Source organism: Moschus berezovskii, chromosome 14 (genome assembly GCF_049115385.1).
Source record: "Moschus berezovskii isolate FMDL1 chromosome 14, NW_MosBer_1.0, whole genome shotgun sequence".
Taxonomy (NCBI): Eukaryota; Metazoa; Chordata; class Mammalia; order Artiodactyla; family Moschidae; genus Moschus; species Moschus berezovskii.
Window position 1 is genome coordinate 22,577,411 of NC_142473.1, and position 13,854 is coordinate 22,591,264.

A 13,854-nucleotide genomic window follows, 5' to 3' on the forward strand; every position below is an offset into this window, starting at 1 on the left:
AATGTAAAGTAATTAGCGTCCAATTAAAATAAATAAATTTTTTAAAAAAGAGAATAATGCTTGCTGTAGGCTTATCATATATGACCTTTATTATGTTGAGGTATGCCTGTTTTTTTTTAAGAGTGTTAATAATAAATGGGTGCTGAATTTTGTCAAAGATTTTTCTGCGTCTATTATCATATGGTTTTTATCTTTCAATTTGTTAATATAGTGTATCACATTGATAGAAATGTGTATATTGAAGAATCCTTGCATCCCTGGAATAAACTCAAGTTGATTATGGTGTTTGAACTTTTGATGTGTTGCTGAATTCTGTTTGCTAAAATTTTGTTGAGGATTTTTGCATCTATGTTCATCAGTGATATTGGCCTGTAGTTTTTTCTGTGTTATCTTTGTCTGGTTTTGGTATCAGGGTGATGGTGGCCTTGTAGAATGAGTTTGGAAGTGTTCCTTCCTCTGCAATTTTTTGAAAGAGTTTTAGATGGATAGGCATTAGCTCTTCTCTAAATGTTGATAGAATTCTCCTGTGAAGCCATCTGGTCCTGGACTTTGTTTTTTTGGGAGATTTTTGATCATAGCTTCAATTTCAGTGCTTCTAAACAGGTTGTTCATCATTTCTGTTTCTTCCTGGTTCAGTCTTGGAAGATTGAACTTTTCTAAGAATCTGTCCATTTCCTCCAGGTTACCCATTTTACTGCTATATAGTTATTCCTAATCATCTCTTATAATCCTTTGTTTTTCTGCATTATCTGTTGCAACCTCTCCTTTCTCATTTCTAGTTTTGTTGATTTGATTCTTCTCTGTTTTTTTCTTGATGAGTCTGGCTAAAGGCTTGTCAATTTTGTTTATCTTCTCAAAGAACCAGCTTTTAGTTTTATTAACCTTTACTATCGTTTCTTTCATTTCTTTTTCATTTATTTCTGCTCAGAGGTTTATGATTTCTTTCTTTTTACTACTTTTGGGGTTTTTTGGTTCTTCTTTTTCCAGTTGTTTTAGCTGTAAAGTTAGGTTGTCTATTTGATGTTTTTCTTGCTTCTTAAGGTAGGATTGTATTGCTATAAACTTCCCTCTTAGAACTGCTTTCGCTGCATCCCATAGGTTTTGAGTTGTGTTTTCATTGTCCTTTATTTCTATAAATTTTTTGATTTCTTCAGTAACCTGTTGGCTATTTATAAATGTGTTTTTTAAACTCCATGTGTTTGTGGGTTTTTTACAGTTTTTTTCTTGTAATTGATATCTAGTCTCATAGCATTGTAGTCAGAGAAGATGCTTGATATGATTTCAGTTTTCTTAAATTTACTGAGGTTTGATTGGTGACCCAAGATGTGGTCTATCCCAGAGAATATTCCATGTGCACTTGAGAAGAAGGTGTATTCTTCATTTGGATGGAATGAAAACCCCAAAAGTAGTAGAAGGAAAGAAATCATAAACATCTGAGTAGATATAAATGAAAAAGAAAGAAACCATAGTAAATATTAATAAAACTAAAATCTGGTTCTTTGAGAAGATAAAATTGACAAGCCTTTAGCCAGACTCATCAAGAAAAAAAGAGAGAAGAATCAAATCAACAAAATTAAAAATGAAAATGAGATCCATCTCATCCAGTGCATCATTTAAGACTTGTGTTTCCTTATTAATTTTCTGTTTCAATGATCTGTCCATTGGTGTGAGTGGGGTATTAAAGTCTCCTACTATTATTGTGTTACTGTCAATTTCTCCTTTTATATCTGTTAGTGTTTGTCTTATGTATTGAGGTGGTTCTATGTTGGGTGCATAGATATTTACAAATGGTATGTCTTCCTCTTGGATTGATCCCTTGATCATTATGTAGTGTCCTTCTTTATCTCTTGTAATCTTAATTTTAAGGTCTATTTTGTCTGATATGAGGATTGCTACTCCAGGTTTCTTTTGCTTCCAATTTGCATGTAATATATTTTTCCATCCTCTCACTTTCACTCTACATATGTCTTGAGTTCTGAACTGGGTTTCTTTAGACAGCATATATATGGGTCTTGTTTTTGTATCCATTGAGCCAGTCTGTGTCTCTTGGTTGAAGCATTTAATCCATTTACATTTAAAGTAATTATTGATATATATGTTCCTATTGCCATTTTCTTAATTGTTTGGGGTTGATTTTTGTAGATCTTTTTTCTTCTGTTGTATTTCTTGACTATATAAGTCCCTTTAACATTTGTTGTAAAGCTGGTTTGGTGGTACTGAATTCTCTTAACTTTTGCTTGTCTGAAAAGCTTTTTATTTCTCCATCTATCTTTTTTTTTTAATGGAGTAACTGGTTTTACGAGCAGCAAGCAAAGTACAGAAGCAAAAATGCATTACAGGAGCATTAAGTTCTACATTAGGTCACAGCGTCTAATCTGAAATCACACCCATAATATCATTTTTCAGGATATCTGGGAAATAGTTATTTCCCAGGATGTCTGAACCATAGCTACTCTATTTTGACTTTTAATTGTAAAAAAAAAATTTTTTTTTAATAGCCAAAGCAGATTTCACCATTAATGACGTCAGTGTTTTTCTAGGTATGAGAAGATGCAAGAATTGGAACTCATAAAACCTTTTTCTGAAAAGATCTAACTATCTGAAGGCCTGTTCTGCCAGTTTTTTTTTTTTTTTTTCCAGAGCACAGAGCACTTCATTCCTGATTTTCACCCTGAACTTCTTTCAGGGGGTGTTGAAGGTCAGCAGCTTGCAATGGTCATGCTGTAATCTTTGTAGAGGCAGCTGGTAAGTACCAACTTCCAGTCAGCAGGGTCCCTTCATAGCCACATATCCCATGTGACACCATTTCATGGCCATTGTGTCCCGCGGTGCTGGGAAGGCTCATTCCCAGGTCTAGGGAAGTGATGGGCCACTCAGTGTGCTAAAATTGGAGCAGGCCTTGCAAGTAGCAAAAGTCTCTGGACCACTGTCTTACTAGCCTCCTGGTCCAGGAAAATATTTCCTCTTGTTGCTTTTTCCCATACCCAGAGTCACATTATTACAATTATTGATCTCATATGGAACTGTCAGTTCAGCATTATATCACAGGCTCAGTGAAACAAGTGACATAGAAAATAATATAGCCGTAGCTAGCAGTTATTAGTAAAATAAGAATTATAAGGCAAGAACTTTCATTAGGTAAAGCCTGGTACACCCCAAGTCACCTGACTTCATTCGTTAAATGATTATAGTCTGGTGTTAATCTCCTGGTTGTACATTATGGAGCATCCGACCTTTATCTGAAGATTGGTTACTGAGATAAGCCTTAGAAACTAACCAAGAGTGTCCTTTTTAATAACGTAATTAAATCTTTTAGCAGTATCATGTAACAAGGAACTGTCTCAGCAGTGAGTCTTAGTAAACACTAGACATTAACAAAACTAGAAACTTAATTTAACAATTTACAAGACTTAATATTCTGTTATTTTTCATTATGGAGGCCCTGCAGCCAGGGAGGCTTTAACCCATCAAATAAAAAATGGTTTGTCAGGGAGCTGGGAAAAGCCAAGCAGCCATCTTGGATTTCCCATAGCCCTGACTCTGATTTCCAGCTATTGTTTTTATTTTCCAATTTATAAGCAGACTGTTGCCATGGTTTAAGGACATTAGGATGGCACAAGTCTAACAGAGTTTTTGTATAAGCAGAATGAACTTTTACATGTCTACAAACCTGACAATTGGATTAATTTCTAAAACTAGCATAGGATCAGGCCTATTGTAGAAAAGCATTTGATTTATATGCAGAGGGCTAAGAAGTCAAGAAAACATTATAAATGATCATACGAATCAGGTCCAACATCTTGGGCAAGCTGTCTACCTCTGATGTCGTCGTCTTCTCATCCTGGTGTAGTGTAGTTTCTTCTGAAAAAAGTCCTTCCATCCAGGTTGGAGACAGTCCTTTAAATTATGTCCTTTTTTTTTTTTAGTCCTGGTTGCAGGTCACGAGGCATCTGATCTTCATCCAAAGATAGATCACTGAGATAAGCTTCAGAAACAAACTTAGGGTGTTCTTTAAGAATTCAATTAAATTTTACATTAATATCACATAACAGCAAGGAACTATCCAAGAAATGAGTCTTACTACCTCCATTGGTAGACCGCCATTAACAAACTGGGATTTAACATTTATTGAAACATCCTTTTCTCCCTAAAATCACCCTCATTTTTACCAAATATAACCAAATTAAGACTTGTTTAAAGATCCTTGATGGGTACAGTAATCTTGGTTGTATATTTTTCCCTTTCAGTACTTGAAATATATCCTCCCATTCCCTTCTGGCCTGCAGAGTTTCTGCTGAAAGATCAGCTGTTAAGTGTATGGGGTTTCTCTTGTATGTTACTTGTTGCTTCTCCCTTGCTTTAATATTCTTTCTTTGTGTTTAGTCTTTGTTAGTTTGATTAGTGTGTGTCTTGTCGTGTTTCTCCTTGGATTTATCTTGTGTGGGACTCTGTATCTCTTGGACTTGATTGATTATTTCCTTTTCCATGTTGAGAAGTGTTCATCTATAATATCTTCAAAATTTTTCTCATACCCTTTCTTTTTCTCTTCTTCTTTTGGGACCCCTATAATTCGAATGTTGTTGCATTTGATATTGTCCCAGAGGTCTCTGAGACTCTCCTCAGTTTTTTTCATTCTTTTTCCTTTAGTCTGCTTTTCAGAAGTTATTTTCACTATTTTATCTTCCAGCTCACTGATTCATTCTTCTGCTTCAGATATTCAGCTAATGATTCCTTCTAGAGCATTTTTAATTTCAGTAATTGTGTTGTCTCTGTAAGTTTATTCTTTAATTCTTCTAGGTCTTTGTTAGCTGCTTCTTGCATTTTCTCCATTTTGATTTCAAGGTTTTTTAAATCATCTTTATTATCATTATTCTGAATTCTTCTTCAGGTAGTTTCTTCTTCAGGTAGTTTGCCTATTTCCTGTTCATTTATTTGGACTTCTTTGTTTCTAGTTCCTTCATTTGTGCAGTATTTCTCTGCCTTTTCATTTTTCGTTCAACTTATTGTGTTTGAGGTCTCCTTTTCCCAGGCTTCAAGGTTGAATCCTTTCTTCCTTTTGGTTTCTGCCCTCCTAAGTTTGGTCCAGTGGTTTGTGTAAACTTCGTATAGGGTGAGGTTTGTGCTGAGTTCTTGTTTGTTTGTTTGTTTTTCCTCTGATGGGCAAGGCTGAGTGAGGTGGTACTCCTGACTGCTGATGACTGGGTTTGTATTTTTATTTTGTTTGTTGCTTAGATGAGGCATCCTGCACAGGGTGCTACTGGTGGTTGGGTGATGCCAGTTGTTGTATTCAAGTAGTTTCCTTTGTGTGAGTTCTCACTATACGATACTCCCTAGGGTTAGTTCTCTGGTAGTCTAGAGTTTTAGAGCCAGTGCTCCCATTCCAAAGGCTCAGTGCTTGATCTTTGGTCAGGAGTGAGGATTCCACAGTGGTTTGTTATGGCATTGCTGCTGCTGCTAAGTTGCTTCAGTCATGTCCAACTCTGTGCGACCCCATAGAATGGCAACCCACCAGGCTCTGCTGTCCCTGGGATTCTCCAGGCAAGAACAGTGGAATGGGTTGCCATTTCCTTCTCCAATGTGTGAAAGTGAAAAGTGAAAGTGAAGTCGCTCAGTCGTGTCCGACTAGTAGCGACCCCATGGACTGCAGCCCACCAGGCTCCTCTGTCCATGTGATTTTCTAGGCAAGAGTACTGGAGTAGCTTGCCATTGTTATGGCATTACATGATATTAAAACAAATATCCCAAAGCTAGAATCCAAAGATGAACCCCAGACAAACAGCAGTTACAAACAGCAGTTAGCAAATAATTAAAATATTGATATATACATACATGCATATTTACCCATGAGCAAAGTGAAAACAGTTCAACAAAAATACAGTAGTTTGACCTGGCTAACGAAGTAAATAAAAAATTATATTTTCCAGTTAAGAACAAAACTAAAGCACAAACTGGAAAACAAAACTAAAACAAGGTGCCACTTGGGGAATAAAGCAATGAAAATAAAAGTAATAAATGTTGAGAGGAAAGGAAAGAAAGAATAGGTATGCAAAGTTAAATTGAGGTAGATGAAGAAGATTTGTATACATTAAAGATTAACTGCAAGGGGTAAAGAATAGTAGGAAAGGAAAACAAAGGAATAAGTGTAGCAAAATATAATAGGTTTAAAAAATTACAAATTAAAATTATAAAAAAGAGAAAAGAAAGTAAAAGATGGAAGAACAAAAAAAGGGGGTAAAAAAAGGGAAACTCCACAGAACTGCAGAAACCCAATGTAGATAGAGGCAGAGGTTTATAACAATAAAAATTGTGACTGAGTATACACATTTACATATACACCCATAAGCAAAATAAAAACAGACCAACAAAAATAAAGTACAATAGATTGACCTGGAAAGGAAACCAAAAATTATATCTACCAGAACAAAACTAACTAAAGCACAAACTGGAAAATAAAAGTAAAGCAAGCTGCCACTTGGGGAATAAAGCAATGAAAATAAAAGTAACAAAATGTTGAGAGGAATGGAAAGAAAGAAAAGAAAGAATAGGTATGCAAAGTTAAATTGAGGTAGATGAAGAAGATTTATATACATTAAAGATTAACTGCAAGGGGAAAAGAACTGTAGGAAAGCAAACAAAGGAATACATTTCAAAAAAAAATAAGCTTAAAAAAATTAAAAAAGAGAGAGAGGAAAAAAAGGGAAAACTCCACAGAACTGCAAAAGCCCAGCATAGAGGCAGAGGTTTATAACAATAATAAAATATGTGACTGAGAAAGTAAAAGCTCAAAAGCTTAATTAGATCTCATAGTGCCAATATAATTGATAACTCCAACAGAGGGGGAATAAAAGGAAAAAAAATCCAAAAGAATCTACAGAACAAGTCAAAACATAAGAATAATAAATGTTTTTCTTGAGTCACTTCTGTCAGAGTCCTTCCCTGCTGGGAGTCACAGTCTACCTCACCACTCTAGGATGCCCTCCAACACTGTGCTGGTTTCTGGACCTGCTGTGGGGATAGCTCAGACTCTAATCTGGTCCTTCTGTGTGTTCTTGCCTCCAATGTCCACAGCTATCAAAACTAGTGCGTTTTCTTTTGTGGGAGCTCTCAGTGACCTTTTATATATTCCATAGACATAGTCTGCCTAGTTGATTGTGTGAATTTAATCTGCAGCTTGTACAACTGGTGGGAAGGTTTTGGGTCTTCTTCCGTAGCCACACTGCCCCTGGTTTCATTTGTGGTTTTATTTCCACCTCTGCATGTGGGTCGTCCACTGGGGTTTGCTACTGAGGCTGCCCTGGAGGACTTGGGTTTGCCCCTGTGAGGGCCAGGTGTGGAGGTGGTGCAGCTGCTTGGGTTGCAGGGGTTCTGGCAGCACCAGCTTCTTAGGGGAGTTGGCGGCTACAGCAGTGGAAATATAGTGCTATAGAAGAGTATGGCAACCAGTATTGGTCAATAGACTCCATTATTCTTGCCTGGAGATGCCCCCTTCCCTGACAGAGAAGGCTGGCAGGCCACAGTCCACAGGGTCACACAGTCAAACACTGCTGAAGTGACCCAGCGCACAGAGGTGTAAGATTATTTTTGCCTGTGGCAGCTCTGCCCCAGTGAGAGTTGAGCATGAGCAGCTGCTTAGCTTGCGGAGACACTGGCGGCGCCAAGTGTGCAGGGACACGGACTGCCTCTGCAGCAGGAGTCATGGCCCTATCAGAGTCTTTTTTTGAGCCTCTTGTAGCCGGTGATCAGAAGGCCTCTTTGACCAGTCTTTCTCTGTAGCTCTGCCAGTTCAGGCACTTAGAGGGCTCCCTTGCCTGGGGTCCTTCTCTCTTGTTCGGTGGGTCAGGCACATAGTGGGGCCCCCCTGGCTGGGGTCCAACTCTGAGATGGGCGCGTCAGGCACTCAAAGGGACAGCCTGGCTGGGGTCCTACTCTGTAGTTCTTGCCGCCGCCGCCGCCAAGTCACTTCAGTCGTGTCCGACTCTGTGTGACCCCATAGGCGGAAGCCCACCAGGCTCCCCCGTTCCTGGGATTCTCCAGGCATCAGTTCTTGCATCAGTCACTTAAAGGAGCACACTGGGTGAGGTCCTGCTCTGTAGTTCAGTGCATAAGGCATTTGATCAGCTAGCCTCTTTATTGTTCAGCTGCCAAGACTTGGGGTGGGGGAAGGTGGGTAGAGGAGATTCTTTAAAGGCCTTCTGGCTTGTGGAGCCCAGGAGGATCCCGGGTAAGGCCCTGGGCTTCTTGAATGCTGTGTATGGCAGCCTCTCTCTGCCCTTGTTCCCCAAGCTCCCTTTTGCCTTCCTCAGGTTTGATATTTGGGAGGTGTGATTATCCAGAGGAAATGAAATATTTTTATATCAAATTATATTACAATAAATATTGCCAAATGCTGAAAAAAAAAATGTTGGTGTGTGGGGAGAGAGAGGCTATGGCTATGGTGATGGCTCCACCCCCTACATGTGACTCAGCAGTATTGTCTTGCTTCCGTGGCTGCCTGGCTTTCTTCCATAGGCATTTCCCATCACAATCCTCCCTCACATCCCCTCAATTTGTCTCTCTGCAGTCAACAGCAGCCCTCACCATGGGATCACCACACAATTCCCAAACTTTGCATCCCTGTCCGGGGTATGTATGGCTGCAGCAGGACGGTCTGATTCTCATTCCATTTAGGCTACTGCAGACCAGCTGTTTCACTCTCAGCCTTAAATGTTTCTCCTCTGACTCAGACAATTGCCCTGATGTGGGGATCAGACCCCTGCTTCAGTTCCCCGCCCACTGAGGGCAGGTCCAGTCCTACTAGCCCTCTTGTTCCCCCCCTACTTCCTTCCTACCGAGTTTTGTGTGGTTCTATATATTATTTTGTGTGGTTCTATATATTATTTTCCTCTGGTCAGGTTCTCCTGTCTGCTCTCAGCTGGTGGTCTGTATGCACTTCTGTGTCTGAAGGTGTATTCCTGATGCATCCATGGAGAGATGTACTTCACGTCCACCTACTCCTCCACCATCTTGTTCTTCAGGGATCATGTCTTATTCATTTTTAATACAACTAGCAAATGTTAGAACTTGAAATTGAACTCAGGCCTTTGCTATTAAACTCATTACTATTGCTTTATCTTGTCTCCCGGTAGATTTTTTTTCAGCAAGAGATTTTTTTCTAGCATTTTCAAGCTCACAAAAGTACAACCATTTGCTTAAATCTGTGTATGTATCATAGAAAGATGGTTAATCATTATCCCCAGGTTTGCTTTTTAATTTCTTAGTTGAAAAACAAAACTGATTTCTTTCTTACTAAAGAGTAGAAAGGTTGATAAATTAGGTTAAACAAATCTTTAAGATCTATTTTCAGGTACAAACTATAACAGTCCATAGGGTCACAAAGAGTCTGACACGACTGAAGCAACTTAGCATGTAACATGCATGTCAAAATATACGAAATACATGTGTGGCAAAAAAGGCCCAGAGATTTATGGTGGGCTATGAATGAATTGAAAAATCATGATTCTGAAAGTTTGGCTACAGAAAATTAAACATTGTCAGAAGGAGTAATGAAGAACTTACCAACAGAGTGGGGAACCTCCTGACTACTTAGAGGAGGTGCCTAGGGTTCAAAACTAATGGCGGCATCACTCTCGAGGCTCATGTGAGAAGCTGACAGTGGCACCAGCTTAGCCACCTTCCTTGCCTCACTCTAGCCTTGGCGTCCTTGTTTCAGAATCTGAAACAGCCTTCTTCTTATATTGTGTGTGCCTTTCTGCCTTGGAGGTTTTGAGTGATGAGGTTGTGCCTGTCTCACTCTCCGCCATGTCCCCTACACCTAGCACACTGTCAGCACCTAATAAACTTTTGTGGAGTAAACAACTTAGTAGGATCTGGGGACACCAAAGTAGATTCAGCAGTAGGTAGTGTTCATGTCTTTTAGAGGATACAAGCCTAAAGATGATTGCGTTTTGGATTGGATGACCTGGGATAGATGAGACAGGTCATGGTATTTCCAAGGCAAGGATGAATCCCCGCTCTTCTCTAGTCAATATTAAAAAAAAAAAAAAAAAACAACCACAACCCACTAACATTTAAATGAACTAGTCTAGTTAGTGATAAAGGAATAAATGAGGTGGACTTTGGAAGAAACTGCAAATCTTGCTTCTGTTATTACTCTATTCTTTCAGCAATCGTTTATTGAAATTTTACTTCATGTCATAATTGACAGGGCCTGATTGCTGTGGAGTAGTTTAAAAGTTTGGATCTAATGTAAGAGCCCTCTGGACCTAGCTGTAGAAACTCGGAGAAGCTGGTGGTATTGTCTGAGGGAGGCTTCCTGTAGCTGGGCAGGTGTTGGTCCACCACACGTAAAGACCCAACATGATCAGGACCAGCAGATGATAGGTTAATTGAAAATGTTGATTAAAGTGAGGAAGCATGAAACATAACAGACATTATTTTAACTTAAAATGTATAAGGGTGCATTATTTGCTGATATTTTGACACAAACCCAAAGCCTTTGAGTGTGGGTACTTTGTCCTGGGGTCCAGCACCATCTTTTTCATAAAATCAGTGCATCCATCACCTGTGACTTCTTGTTTCATCTTCTATAAAATGGAGTGAGAAGGCAAATTGGAGGCAATCTATGTTCAGATTTCTATAATCCCCTGTTCTCTAATCTTTAAAAATTTCTCATTCAGACCTAATTTACCAGTGATTTTTAATAACTCAGATTTACAAAGTCTTTGTAAAACATTTGCCTTCATTTTAGAAACTAATCTTTCTTTTCATGTGCATATTTAATGTTATAATATACAAATATCTAAAAGTGTATGTATATTTATTTTAATGTATATATTTTACTGAAGCGTAGTTGACTTACAATGTTTCAGAAGCACAGCAGAGTGATTCAATTATACATATACACATATATTATCTTTGAAATTATTTTCCATTATGGGTAATCACAAAATATTGACTACAGTTCCCTGTGCTATACAGTTAACCTTTGTTGCTCGCTGTGTATCTATTTTTTAAAAATTAGAAATCTAGCATTCTATTCATACAAGTCAAAGAAGTGGAATCAAAATGCCATAAATTGTTATAATGACGTGTCATAATGACAATCAAAATGTCATAAATTTTAGTTAGGCAAAAATTCATGTTTTCTAAAATATATATTATAGATATTATATATATATGTATACAAAGCTTTCGGAGAAGGCAGTGGCAAGCCACTCCAGTACTCTTGCCTAGAAAATCCCATGGACGGAGGAGCCTGGTAGGCTGAAGTCCATGGGGTCGCTACGAGTCAGACATGATTGAGCAACTTCACTTTCACACATTGGAGAAGGAAATGGCAACCCACTCCAGTGTTCTTGCCTGGAGAATCCCAGGGATGGGGGAGCCTGGTGGGCTTCCGTCTATGGGGTCACACAGAGTCGGACACGACTGAAGTGACTTAGCAGCAGCAGCAGCATACAAAACTTTCTTACTATGCTTGATAAAGGCTTGAGAAATAACAACAACAACAAAAAAAAGAAATGGAGAAATTGGAAAACATAAACTAAATGAAATGGGAGCACTAAATATGAAATAGAAAAAGTGAAACAAACTAAAGTAAAAGATACTCATATAGTCCAGTTGTTTTTAAACATGATTGCTCATTAGAAACATACATGGAGTTCTGGAGAAAAAAAGCAATACCTGGGCATTTGGGTTTTTCAAAAAATTTCAAGATAATTCTGACATGCATCTGGATTTTTAAAAGTGATTACAGGTTTTTCTATTAAATAGTAGTTTTGGTGATACTGAGTTCTATTATTTTTCTGTTGACCAATCATGATACAATGGTATTGAGTAATAGTTACCATATCACAATAGTGAAAGATGTTTATCAGTTTTCACAAGCAATAAATATTGATTCAGTAAATAGAAGTGTATTTTACAATGTTTATATGATATATAAATATATAAAATACTATTTAATTAAATTACATAGTTACAAGAAGTAAATAGTTGTTTACATCTGCTTTATTGACTATGACAAAGCCTTTGACTGTGTGGATCACAACAAACTGTGGAAAATTCTTGAAGAGATCACCATACCTGCCTCCTGAAAATTCTGTATGCAGGTCAACAAGCAAGAGTTAGAACTAGACATGGAAAAACAGAATGGTTCCAAATTGGGAAAGAAGTATGTCAAGGCTGTATATTGTCACCCTGCTTATTTAACTTCTGTGCAGAGTACATCATGAGAAATGCTGGACTGGATGAAGCACAAGTTGGATTAAGACTGCTGGGAGGAATATCAATCACCTCAGATATGCAGATAACACCACCCTTATGGAAGAAAGTGAAGAGGAACTAAAGAGTCTCTTGATGAAAGTGAAAGAGGAAAGTGAAAAAGTTGGCTTAAAACTCAACATTCAAAGAACTAAGACCATGGCATCTCACCCATCACTTCATGGCAAACAGATGGGAAAACAATGGAAACAGTGACAGACTATTTTTGGGGGCTCCAAAATCACTGCAGATGGTGACTGCAGCCATGAAATTAAAAGACACTTGCTCCTTGGAAAAGAGGTTATGACTAACCTAGACAGCATATTAAAAACCAGAGACATTACTTTGCTGACAAAGGTCCACCGAGTCAAGGCTATGCTTTTTTCAGTAGTCACGTATGGATGTGAGAGTTGGACCATAAAGAGATCTGAGCGCCAAAGAATTGGTGCTTTTGAACTGTGGTGTTGGAGAAGACTCTAGAGAGTACCTTGGACTGTAAGGAGATCAAGCCAGATTTCCTAAAGGAAATCAGTCCTGAATATTTGTTGGAAGGATTGATGCTGAAGCTGAAACTCCAATACTTTGGCCACCTGATGCAAAGAACTAACTCATTGGAAAGATTCTGATGCTGGGAAAGACTGAAGATGGGAGGAGAAGGGAATGACATAGGATGAGACGTTTGGTGATGAGCATGAGCCTGAGCAAACTCTGGGAGTTGGTGATGGACAGGGAAGCCTGGTGTGCTGCAGTTCATGGGGTTGCAAAGAGTCGGACATGACTGAGCAACTGAACTGAAACAGTTGTTTGTATTTTATGCAAAACATAAACATGTAATTCAACTGGGAGAAATGTGCTGATGACACTGGCTACTGGCTTCACCACAGTATTCAGTGTGCTGTGTCCATCAGTCTGCATGACTCACAGAGGAACTGAAGCACTTTGAAACAGAAGCACTCAGCTAGTAGAGGTGGGTTAGGACAATGTCTCCTAAATCTGGACTGTCTTACCAGTTCCCAAATTTGGTCTTCTACTTTGGGTGGCCAGAAACTCACTCTTGTTAGGAACAAAAGGCAATTAAGCTTAAGATGCTGGCTCAGACTAATGAATTCACAGAGGCAGTTTATTAACAGTTCATTTACAATGAGGGATAACTGTCAAAAGGCTCAGGCTATCAGAGTCTGCCTGGTGAGCCTTTTCTCCCTGTGTTATCTCAGCCCCTTTTATTTTTTATTCCTTCATTACATAATCTGTAATTATTATAATGCCTTCTCATCTGGTAATTACAACTGAGGGTTGAAAGAGGATTTTAAAAATAGTTACAACAGGTTTTATTTTTTAGATTCACAGCCAAATTGAGCGGAAGGCACAGAGATTTCCCATATAGCCTCTGCCCTCTTCATCCTTCCCACTACCAACATCACTAACCTGTATGGTACCTTTGCTACAATTGATGAATACATCTTAGTCCCTTAAAGTCTATAGTTCACATTAGGGTTCACTTTTGGTGTTGTACATTTGGACAAATATATAATGATATATATCCATTATTATGGTAACATGCAGGGTATTTTCACTGTCCTAAAAAGTCTCTGT